The sequence below is a fragment of the Neopelma chrysocephalum genome, unplaced genomic scaffold (assembly GCF_003984885.1).
Source record: "Neopelma chrysocephalum unplaced genomic scaffold, ASM398488v2 Primary Assembly neopelma1_67, whole genome shotgun sequence".
NCBI classification, from domain to species: domain Eukaryota; kingdom Metazoa; phylum Chordata; class Aves; order Passeriformes; family Pipridae; genus Neopelma; species Neopelma chrysocephalum.
In genome coordinates, this window is record NW_020897726.1 from 10,391,767 (window position 1) to 10,403,247 (window position 11,481).

The window sequence follows — 11,481 nt, forward strand, 5'->3', positions numbered from 1 at the left end:
AAATATTTGGAAGTGATTGAAGTAAGCTAATTTTAATTACATGTTTAATTTTATCTAATAGCTGTATGGCAGACTAGAAATGATCAAAGCATTTGTAAGTAGTGCATAACATGAAGACACATGCTCATAAAAGCCATTGATAGTTTCCACAGGACTCTCAGCGAGAAGGAAAAAAAATAAATTGCAGGTTAGATTGCAAGCCAGAGCTTGCAACAAGAGCTTCAAACAATCTATGAATCTTAGAAGAAAGTTTATTATAGAAGAATTATAACAAGTTGGGGATGTAATACCCACTTCACCTATAGAATATTCTGTGACTGACAGATGCATTTCCTCTGAGAGTTAGTGCCCAGTTTCCTGCCTGTGAAATGTTAGTGGATGATGAGAGGCTGAGTTCATTAGTAAGGTTCAGTAGATGGAATGAGCTCTGCAGACTGATGGTCCTAAGTGTCAGTGATGGTCCTAAATGTTAGCTCAGTTGGTTAGAGTATGGTGCTAATGACAGGAAGGTCACAGGTCTGATCCCTGTACAGGCCCTTCACTTTAGAGTTGGACTCAATGATCCTTGTGGATCCCTTCCAACTCAGAATATTCTGTGACTCTGTGGCTGGTGAATATAGAACAGTATCCTTTCCTGTCTTTGCATTTTGCTTTTTAACAGAGTTGACACTCATTAACTCCATGAAAGCAAACACTTTTGTTTTAAACGTAGTTATAGCTGGCATTTCACAGTCTCCACTTTGCTTTCTGGGCTCAGCCTTTTTCTCCATCTAAACATGCACAACATGGTCAACAGTGAATAAATTTGTCTGTAGATTTTCATCCCTATTCAATTATCCTGAACTGCACTGTTCAACCTTACATTTAAATTCAGCTTGACTTCCTCAGCTGAAAACTTGTATTAATCCATATGCTAAAGAACATGATGTACAACATCACGGGGAGGAATGTTATGTACAGCAGTAGCATTAACCAGGATGAGCTGATAAAAATATGCAAATTCATCATGAAAAATTGACATTTTGCTGTCATCCATTTTTAAAGTTAGAATGAAATGCTGTATACATATCCATCCGTATTCTTTGATTTTTCTAGAGAGTTTCACATCTAGCAAAGTTCAACAGCTCCATTTTTCCAACCATGGTACTTCTCGATCTGCTTCATTTAGTTCTTCATTCAGTATTTTGTAATGTTCACCTCTGCCCTATGCAACCTGTTCCAGCTGGCTTGTGTCAGGCCAACTTTTAAAGATAAGATTCACTGTATAAGGAAGTCTGTTAAATTAGTATAAAGGGAAGGGAAACTTGTATTTTTTTTCTGGGAAAAAAAATGAACCATGCAGGCACTTCTTAGCAACAATTACCTGGATTTTATTTACCTTAGCTGCTGATAATCCTGTGTACCCCATCAGCCTGTAGAAAGCTCTTGTTCCTTATTTGAGTTGTGTGCATACATAGTCCATAAACACAAGAATTCTCATAATATTAAAGGAGAGTCACTCTCCCTATATGGACATTCTTCTGTATCTCTCTATCTGGGCTGTCAGCTGACTGTATCCAGTCTGTGGGAAGTTGTCCCTTTTCTTCAGTTCATTTCTTGCCCTTTTCCCTTCCAGTCATTTATTTCCCTCTCTCTTTCTATCTTCCTCTACCAGTTTTCTAAAGAATAAACTTGAAGTCAGAGCATCAGATATTAGTGACCTCTGGTCCTGCATTCATGGATTCTCTGTGCTCCCTGACTCATAATTCAGCTTCTTTCTGTTGGCAACGAGAGAGAGGGAAGGAGAGTTGTACATATTTTTCATATGGAAGTTTTTGTGGCCAGCAATTCTCAGTGATGATAATTGGTCCAGCTGTTAGTAATAAATAATAAATCTTCAGTCTAGGCAGCACAGTTAAACTGATCTCTTTTCACTTTTCATGGGTTCCAGAATATATCTTTGAATGAGAAATGATGAGGGAATTGAGTGCATCCTCAGTCAGTTTGCAGACAACACCAAGTCAGGAGGGAGTGTTGACCTGCTGGAGAGTAGGAAGCCTCTGCAGAGGGATCTGGAGAAGCTGGATTGATGGGCTGTGGCCTAATATATGAGATTCAAAAAAGCCAGGTGCCGGGCCCTGCACTTGGAACCTGTTGGGTCACAACAAACCTATGCAACGCTACAGGCTTGGGGAAGTATGACTGGAAATCTGCCTGATGGAAAAGGACCTGGGGATACAGATTGACAGCAGTCTGAACACGAGCCAGCAGTGTGCCCAGGTGGCCAAGAAGGCCAATGGCATCCTGGCCTGTATCAGAAATAGTGTGACCAGCAGGATCAAAGTAGCAATTGCCGCCCTGTACTCAGCACTGGTAAGGCTGCATCTCACATCCTGTATTCGGTTTTGGGCTCCTCATGACAGGAAAGACATTGAGGTGCTAGAGAGTGTGCAGAGAAGGGCAACAAAGCTGGTGAAGGGTCTGAATCAGAAGTCATATGAGGAGCAGCTGAGGGAGCTGGGGGTGTTTAACCTGGAGAAAAGGAGACTCACGAGGGACCTTCTTGCTATCTGTCTGAACGGAGGGTGTAGTGAGGTGGGAGTCAGTCTCTTCTCCCAAGTAACAAGCAATAGGGCAAGAGCAAATGGCCTCATGTTGTGTCAGAGAATGATTAGATTGCATATTAGGAAAACTTTCTTCACCAAAAAGGGTTCTCAAAAACTGGAACAGGGTGCCCAGGATGAATCACCATCCCTGGAGATAGTTAAAAGACATGTAGGTGTGGCACTTAGGGACATGGTTTAGTGGTGGGCTTGGCAGTGCTGGGTTAACTCAATGATCTTAAGGACTTTTCTGATCAAAATGATTCTGTAGTTCTATGGGCAACATTATAATAAATATTGTTACAGTAATTTTATTTAATGGCAAGTATACACAGGCTGGTACTAGTACAGTATGTAATTTTAAACATTTTAAAAATTTTAAATATGGTTAAAGATACTCTGTGGGAGGTCATGCCTACTAATCCTTTCTCGCATGCTAAAGTTTTAATATACCATAAAGTCCAACAATTGCTATATATTTACAGTAAATTGAATGAAAATATGGTTAGGAAATAGGAAAAAAGATTGTTTCTTCACAATTATTTTATAATTTATAATTTATGTCTTCAAAATTGTTTTATAAGTATTTTGAGTGAAAATAAATCAGATTTCCATTCTTTATGAGACTAGTTATCCGATAAAAATATTTGTGAGAATTATGATTTTACATTCACATGTATATTACAATAAGTATGCCTAGACTATGCAAAAAAAAAAAAAGAGAAGTAAAGTTTAGTAGTGTTAAGGCTAAAAAGTTGGGACAAGTTCATCCTTTTTGTGGATGTGATGCAATTTGTATTATTTATCATTACAGTCATTGGTATTAATATATGAGAGAATTTAACATACGCTGTGCCTGAAAAGGATTATACAAGGGCACTGTCCAGCAGACTTGTTATGGAGAGTAATGGTTCTCTGCTGTGATTTGTGGAGCACAGTTCCCTGGCACTAACTTCCTCAATGACAAATGTTTTTGAAATACGTGATTTATCCCATAGAATTTGGAGTGCTGGGATATAAAATGCAATATGTAATTCTGCTATTGCAAGACTTTATTTATGTTACATGATATGGAAAAGTAACAAAAGGAAATAGTGTCTTTTGTAGTGACAACTTTCCTATTCTAAAATCATAGGATAAGCAGTACTCTGATAAAGGAGACTATTATGTATCAAAAAACCAAATCCCACAGAGATGTTGGGGCATTCTTTGCTGTTTGTCTCACTTTCTCATCTTTACTACCTGAGCCTTTGATGGATGAATGTACTTGAACAATAGTCAGATCTATGTTATCATGCAGGCAAACTTGAGATGTCTAGAAATAAGTATCTCTTAAAAAAGAGTAGAGAGCTGTTACTGTGTTCATTCTTCTTATGCCTTGAATGCTAGACTGATGAAATTTTACTTACAGCCCAACTCTGTGAGGTCCCCTTATTGAGTATAAGTCCTCATTAGTCTCTCAGTTTGAGATCCATCACCATTAAAAAGTGGATTGGCTGCCTCATTATCCCTAAAGAAATCAAGTCAGCCTTCTATATTAATTTGTAAGGTGCAACTTTCCCCCTTTTCCAATTCACTTCTTATTTTTAATTTATAAATATTTTTTTAATTTCCTGGTTGCACACCACCAATTCAAGCATCAAACATGGCAGAAGAGATCTAAATCTTTGATCCTGCAAAACCATCCAGCTTTTGTGGAGGTATGCACTCCTTACTGCTGTTGGAGTTCTTTCATTAAACCTGAAACAGGAAAATTTTGTCCTAAAGTGGAACTACCTGTTGTTAGCTATGTAGTTACTCTACAGAAATAAAACAGTTTGAGGCAACTTGCATTGAGGTATGTGCAGTATGAAACTCCTGAAAGCAAAGCAGGGGCATGTTGATGCCTTCTGAGCAGGGTGCATAGATGTGTTGTAAAAGGTCTTTCGCCAAGGTGCAGATCAGCATGCAGGAAATCTGCCTGTTTTCTGCCACTAGCCATTCTGTCTGCCCATGCTAAATCATCCTATGTCACCATGCCTATATAAAAAATGAAAATAATAATTCTGTTCTTGCATTGTTTTGACCTAAATTGTTGTTAGAGTATTGTGCCAGGAGCTGCAGAAAGAACACAGAATACAGCAAAACCTTTCCTCTAAAGTTTGCATCCTTCAGACTTAAAAGTACTGTCTACAACTATTGTCATTAAAATATATTATTTAAAATAAAAATAATAATAATTAAAAAACAAGCAAAACCCCCAAAAACAAGCTTTAGGCTATACTATTTACCCATCCCTTTTCTGTGTAAGCTCACATCTTCACTTGACAAAGTAGTTGAAGACAAAGTCCAATGTCAAGATGATGTGAACTGAACAAAAAAAATTACTGAGCTAGCCAGCAGGTTGGTCAACTGACTTGATGTAAAAAGATTTTGCCTGAATGTTCATCCTAGTGTGAGTTTTCAAATAGTTGGAATGTTCTGTTGAGCATGAGGTTAAACTTAAATTTTTGAAGACTGTGTGGGGAAAGAGGCTGGGGGGGTGCTAGGCGGGAGGGGGATGACAAAGGTGACAAGGTGAGCCTTATTAGAAATCGTTTAAATTTTTAAAAAAGACCCAACCAAACAACCCCAAACCACAAATAAATTCGCAACAAAATCCTGAGAAGTAAAATGTACTGTACCATAATTTTATCTCCTAAAAATCAAGTATTGCTGAGAAACTGATTTTGGCATGATTGCTAGAGAGAAATCTTGGTAACTAAGTCACTACATTTATATACAACTGTGAACATATTGTGACAGCCTGGGCAGCTTCTAGTTAATGAGCAGAAAGACTGAATAATCCTCTAGGTCAGGATGGAGTCGCCCTGCATCTGCCCCTATTGCACTTTAGATTGCAAATAAGTGGAAGGCACCAGTCAGATATTATTTGCTGATTGCTTTTGGTTTCTTCCTCCTTTACAGAAACTATTAATTTTGAAATAAAAATGAAATGTATTTATGTTAAAATTATATATATTTCAGTGTGGTTATTAGCTTTATTTGCAGACAAACATCATTAAAGCTAACACATGCCTATTTAACGGCCAGTAACCATTCAAGTCAGCCACAGCATTGCCACCATTGCTGAGCAGTCTCTCTTAGGTCTTTACAGAAGTGGTGCTGTCTCAATTCAAAATCTAGAATTTTAGCGTCCTTTTTGACAAATAAGTGTATATGACAGGAAATAGAAAGTACAAAGAATATTCACACTACTATGTGAGTTCCCAAGGCAGCCTGAACAAATATTTTAAGTTGGATTTCTTAAAATCCTTGTGACCTTGCTTTCTAAGATCAGAGTGTGAATATCTTTGTTTCTGCAAATCTCTCAGCAGAGGCAAGAAATCAAGATTAAATCAGTTTGGAAAAAATTATTGTAAGAGTATAAAGCTATCCAAAAAACCCAGTGCAATTAAAACATTAAAACAGATCAATTTTTTTACCTGATTTTGAAATTAATATGCTAGAAATGTAAAATATGTAAATAATCTTTTCTTTGGGAGAAAAACAGTGAAGGTGATGTACGATCTGCACATGAAAACTTTTGTTTGACCCAGTACACCTGAGATGGTCCCTATTGGTCTGACCTTGCAGACCTCCAAATCCTCTGGAAGCTCTGTGGAAGTCAATGGCCTTCGCTCACAGCTAGTCTCCAGGCCCTGGATTTGAAGATTTACACATTGTTAAAAGAAGTTTATCTCCAAAATTTGAAGTTTTATTAGTGATTTTATTGTGTAAATTAAGGGGGAAAATATTTTAAAGGATTAATTGAGAATGTCAACCCTTTTCCTCTGAGAGTAAATTCTTTTTGACTAGAAGAGGAGACAGTTAACTTCTGAAAAGCATCAAGACTGATGATTTTGTCTATATAGCATTGACCTGGAAGCTCAGCCATTCAGACTAATAAATCAGGCAATTTATATTTAATCATTAACTAACTCCCGAGCTGAACAGCTGTTCAAAATTAGAAATGGGTCACCCCGGCCAGGATGACATTACAGGCAATCTATAATGCATTAGAATAAAATTATAGTGATTTTTAACTGTCTGGAAATTTATTACACTCCATGTTCCAACTCTTAAACTCTTGTTAGCCAATGTCACTAGTGATTTATGGTGCTTGGCTGGTATGGTAAAATTACTGAAGATTTAAATAGACAATCATTCTATGTTTAGTAAATCTTCAAATTTCAAAGCTATTTTGGAGAATGAGGTGGGTGCTCTTTATTGTTTATGACTTACCAGTTAGTGACAACAAGAAGAGAGAATGGATAAATCAAAAAGCCCTCTTGTAAATTAATGGATTTATTGTCTTGTTGCCTTCAGTTAATGATTTAAAGAAAAATCCAATAACTTCTGTAGGCAAAAATGGATGTCTAAAGCACTTCAAAACAAAACTCCTATATTGCAAAGGTTGCTGTTAGAGCCTTCAACAGGAATGGTCCTTACATGTAATTTGTTGGGCATCTTTTATGAATGGAATTGGGGTTCAGGAGGCCTTCACACACCAAGTTCCTGTGTTTACACTGTGAAACATTTACATGATAGCTCTTTTAACCACATACTTTGATAAAAGATACTTCTTTTTTCTTAGTGGCTACTTTATATTCCTCTTTTGTAACAAAAGAGTCTGAGTCTTCTGTGATCATAGAATTCTGTGTCTGTCTTCACAAGGTAGGATGTTTAACCATTTCAGTAAATATTTCTGATTTTTCTGAAAAATATCAATGGAAAATAATGAATAAAAAATTTAACAATTAGTTTGTTACTTTGTTTGCATACACATAGAAAATTATATTTTAAATGAGAGTGAGTTGTTATTTGATTTTATAATTTGTACAGCTTTCAAGAACAAGCACATGTACGAATATTCTTTTAAGCTCTTAGGCAGCTGACACCAACAAAAAGCAAGCATTTAACACAAAATTATATGAAGTATGGAGGATACATCCTATTCAGAGATTTTCCTCGATATTTTATTGCATCATATAAAGGACTGGAAAAATGTTATTTGATTACTGTCATTGCTCTGAAAAACAAATGTCTGTATGGACATACAGACAAATGTCTTTATGGGTAAAGAACAGTCCTTATAAAGTGCTTTCCTTCTTTCATCCTGGCCCTTGCTTTGCTTCAGTTCCTCTACTCACTGGAGAATGATTTCCTGAGGTTTCCTGGATGCAAATAAATAAATTGTGAAACTATTTTATCTGGAGTATTTTAAACAAGACAAACAAAGAAGAGATGTTATGGCAGTCTATTCAAATTTTACATCTAGAATTTCATCAGTTTGAAGATGACTCTAATGGATGATCAATTTTTACCTTCCTTTCCATGTTGAAGCTATTTGAACATGCATTCATGCATACATTCATTCCTTTGCTGGGAATTGCATACACAGAACAATCAAAGGTTAATGTGCCAAATACTGCTAGTTTGGGTTTTATCTCATGTCACACATCCCAATTGAAAAAGAGATGATTCATATCTTAAACATTAACTTTCTTTAAAGAAGATACATTCATTTTTCTGAAATCCTTTAGCCACCATTTCGACATTTTAAATAGATGGCAGGCTGTCTTTATAACATAACTGGAATAAAATGACAGCTTTCCACATAGCTACTTATAAGAAATCATCAATATTTGAAACCATTCCTGACTATTCATACAAAATATTCCAGGGTAAGTGTGGTTAAGATAACCTCTGCAGAGTGCACAAGGGAAATTGGGTTTCTCTGTAGGGAAAAAAATATATTAAGAACTTTGATAGTATCATTGCAACTGGAAGGAACCTTCTGAGATAATCCACTCCCACTGCCCAAACTGGATTTGTTAAAACAGATTGTCCAGGGCCATGGAAATTCTACAACCTCTCTAGGCGACCTGTGTGTTTGGCCACCTCATCTTTCCTCCTATTATAATTTCAAATCATTGCAGCCTTAACTGAGTAAAACATCTGGAGCTATTAGGTAAAAGAAGGCAGATAAATAAAAAATCCTGCAAGTCTTCATAGAATGATTTGGGTTTGAAGGGATCCTAAAGATTATCTAAGTTACATCCTCCCTGCCATGGCCAGGGACACCAACTCTACTGCCTTGCTCCTTCCCTTGGAAAAAAAAGTGTAAGGAAAAAAGGTAGAATTTACATCTTTATTGAGGTCAAAACAGCTTTTTCTTTTTTTTTTTCTTTTGCCTTTTCTGAATGTTGCTGGAAATGCTTGCACTGGCAGTAGTATACCAGATGCTGCCTGTATTGCAGTGTGCCCATCACGCTGTGTCTGGTCTAGACAAAACTGATTACTGAAAAAAATCTTTAGATAGAATGTTTGATGAGGAGTTCTATCATATTGTTTTCAGCTTCAAAAGTTTCAAATCACCATGAGAAAGTATGTATTGCTTCCAGCATTTGCAATCTTTGGAAGTGTATCTCTTGCTGACTGAGTACTTCTCCTGCTGTATTTTGTGTGCTTCTACTTTTTAATGTGGAGATTAACATTAAACATTCTATCACTTCCATGTTGCTCAGGAGATAATGTTTTCTAATTTTGCTTTGAAGTCTGAAAAACATGTATTTGAGCCAGTCCATTGGAAATCTCAAAGCAAAAAAGAAAAGTTTATGTCGTGGTATCTTACTTACCAGCAGCACTTGTGTTTTTATCTTGGACCCCTCTCAAAAGTGTATCATCGGGAACTGATGGGACATTTCTGGATTCCTTTTCTAAAGGTAGAAAAAAGTAAAATTTACTAGACAAAATGGGAGTCTCAGGAACCTGCTTTGTTAAAGTTGCTATGTTTCAAAAATTTGAAGTACAGATCTGGTATTTGTTTTCCAGTATATGTATGTATGTATATATATATATATATATATATATATATACATGCACACACACACATACTTTCTTTAGATTACAAGTATATTCTGAGGGGCATGAGAGAGAGAGAGAGGTTCTCTTGGGCAAAAAAAAAAATCCCTTCCCTTTCCAATTCTCAATGCCGAAGTCTGCTCTTTATGACAACTTTGTAACAGTGAATGTTATAAAAAGTGATAGAGCTGTACAGAGAGCTATTCTGCTTAGCTTTTCAGGTCCAGAAAGAGCATGTAGTTATGATAATCTCCATTTTTCTGTACACAGGGGAAAGTGATAGTACTTAGTAAATGCGTAGATGTTCTAATCCTTAGAGTTGTCTTTGCAAAGCTTTCTTTCTCCTTACTTGTGAAGCTTTGGACTATTCCTTTCTTCCTTACTGCTGCAAATGCTCATCACCTCTTCCTACTTGTTTCCTGTATTCACTGTGTTCCCTTTATTTCCATACTGTTTATTAATAGTCATGTCTAGAAGGAACATCAAGTAGTTCTATGCCATGAAGTATCAGTTTTGTGCAGATACAGTGACAATAGATGTATCTATATGTTAAAATATTTTCCTTGCATTCTGTGAAAATTAATATTAGAAACCCTGATAACACCCCAGCGCTAGTGTTTTTCACAAGGAAGTATTTCAGCTCATAGAAATTATTGTATTACTTGCCTTACAGTCCAGAGATAAAACAAATCATGTTTTCAGTCTTTTGATATATTTAGATGAATGTGTTACACATGGAGATAGATATGTTGCATGCTTGCAGAGGGCAGTGTATGCCTGTTGGGACTTTTGTTCCTCTATTTTCAGCACATTCATCAAAAGTTAGGTTTATTTTGGGCTCAGGGAATAGAATCAAGGGTTAGACAATTTAAGGTGATATGCATTTTGTAATAATATGACATTGTGCCACAGAAACTGCACTGTATGTGTGGTGCCATTCTTATTACTAATAATCACGTAATTTTGGCTCAAATTAAATATATGTAATGCTTTTAATTTAAATGACCACCCATATACATGGGTTATTTTGTTTCAGTGTGTACTTTTAAAAGATGCTCCAGTCTAGTCTGGAGCTCTAGTCTGAGGACTAGACGTGGAGGAGGAAAATTTTGATGGAAGAGTTTTCAAGACACTTCTGAATGGGATAGAAGATCGTTCAGGCTTAATACTGATGATGTTTCCTTTATTTATAGGTTTTGAATTCAATCCAAAACCCACAAATAAGGAAGTCTGGGATAACACCATGAAGGAATTGGTGGGGGTTTGCCCTTTGCTTCAGCAAGTAAAAGATCAATTCCAGGCATCTGGTATAGAACTTCTATTATGCTTCCACCAACCACTTTTGTTTTTTCCAACTTAGGTATTCACTCTCTCTTACCCTGCATTAGGCATTTCCCTTCCCGCCCATACCTGTTCGGTAAGCACTGATTTCAGATGGTCCATTTCTCTTTGATTTCATCTCCTTGTAAATGCCTGTGACAGTGTAACATCCAACAAGCATAGCTGTCTGATGGCTGCTCTATCACAGCTTCCTTCTTAGTGAACAGGCACTCACACAAGATCATTGCTGTACCTGGCTCCCCACAGGGAGCTCCAGGGCTGCCTCTGCTCTCAGAGATCATCCCATTCTCTGGCTTTTGAGCATAGGTGAACTAAATTAATAAGATGACTTGGGAATACTGTTTTTATAATTTTTGTGTGGATAAATACTGATTTATGTTCCAGAAATAGCTGCCTGAGAGCATACATAAGTATTGAATTTGCACTATCAGAATACACTGAAATTTATAATATACAGTGGTTTTTTAATATTATTGAACTATAAATATTTTTATGAAGTAAATATCTTAAGAGAAAACATGGGTTTTTGAATCTGTTGTAAATATGATAAACTGCTTCTCATCACATTTCCTAGAATATTCTTTTGCATTTGAAACTCCACAGGGATCCTCCTTACTTTTCTGCCTTACTTTAATTTATATCAGCCCAGTTTTCTTGTGCATTGCACTGAGTC

The 11,481-nt window shown here is 36.5% G+C and overlaps 1 pseudogene; it reads left to right on the plus strand.

Annotated features, from left to right (window-relative positions):
• The window catches only part of LOC113968248, a 51,964-nt pseudogene extending 41,080 nt beyond the window's left edge, over positions 1 to 10,884 (plus strand).
• Positions 10,885 to 11,481: the final 597 nt, after the last annotated feature.